Source organism: Syngnathus scovelli, unplaced genomic scaffold (genome assembly GCF_024217435.2).
Source record: "Syngnathus scovelli strain Florida unplaced genomic scaffold, RoL_Ssco_1.2 HiC_scaffold_103, whole genome shotgun sequence".
In the NCBI taxonomy this organism is placed as follows: Eukaryota; Metazoa; Chordata; class Actinopteri; order Syngnathiformes; family Syngnathidae; genus Syngnathus; species Syngnathus scovelli.
In genome coordinates, this window is record NW_026061194.1 from 39,003 (window position 1) to 40,000 (window position 998).

Consider the following 998-nt stretch of genomic DNA (forward strand, 5'->3'; position numbering starts at 1 on the left):
CCGGAGAAAGTTTAGGCCCGGGGCCCGCCGCTGGAGGAATTTTTAGGTACCAGGAGCGGATGTACTTACTTCCACAGCGCCCGCGCGCTCCCGGCCGGTGTCCGAGGATGCTGCCTCATCCCCGGACGCGCCTCTTACGCACGCCCGCTGTCATCCTCCGGAGACTGAGTTCCACTTAGTGGAGGCTACGTTCCACTTGGGGGAGGCTGCCTACTCCCGGCTGACGCCCGAGGATGCTGCCTCATCCCCGGACGCGCCTCTTACGCACGCCCGGTGTCATCCTCCGATCACTAAGTTCCACTTGGAGGTTCACAAGACGGGCGCGGACGCACACCCACGCCCGGCCAGAGTGACCGAGAGGCGGACATACGTTATCTTACGCACGCCCGCTGACATCCTCCGACGACTAAGTTCCGCTTGCGGGAGGCTGCCTCCTCCCGCCCGCCGCCCGGGGATGCTGCCTCATCCCCGGACGAGCCTCTTACGCACGCCCGCTGTCATCATCCAACAACTAAGTTCCGCTTGCGGGAGGCTGCCTCCTCCCGCCCGCCGCCCGGGGATGCTGCCTCATCCCCGGACGAGACTCTTACGCACGCCCGCTGTCATCCTCCAACAACTAAGTTCCACTTGCGGGAGGCTGCCTCCTCCCGCCCGCCGCCCGGGGATGCTGCCTCATCCCCGGACGAGCCTCTTACGCACGCCCGCTGTCATCCTCCAACAACTAAGTTCCACTTGCGGGAGGCTGCCTCCTCCCGCCCGCCGCCCGGGGATGCTGCCTCATCCCCGGGCGAGCCTATTACGCACGCCCGCTGTCATCCTCCAACAACTAAGTTCCACTTGCGGGAGGCTGCCTCCTCCCGCCCGCCGCCCGGGGATGAGGCAGCATCCCCGGGCGAGCCTCTTACGCACGCCCGCTGTCATCCTCCAACGACTAAGTTCCACCTGCGGGAGGCTGCCTCCTCCCGCCCGCCGCCCGGGGATGCTGCCTCATCCCCGGG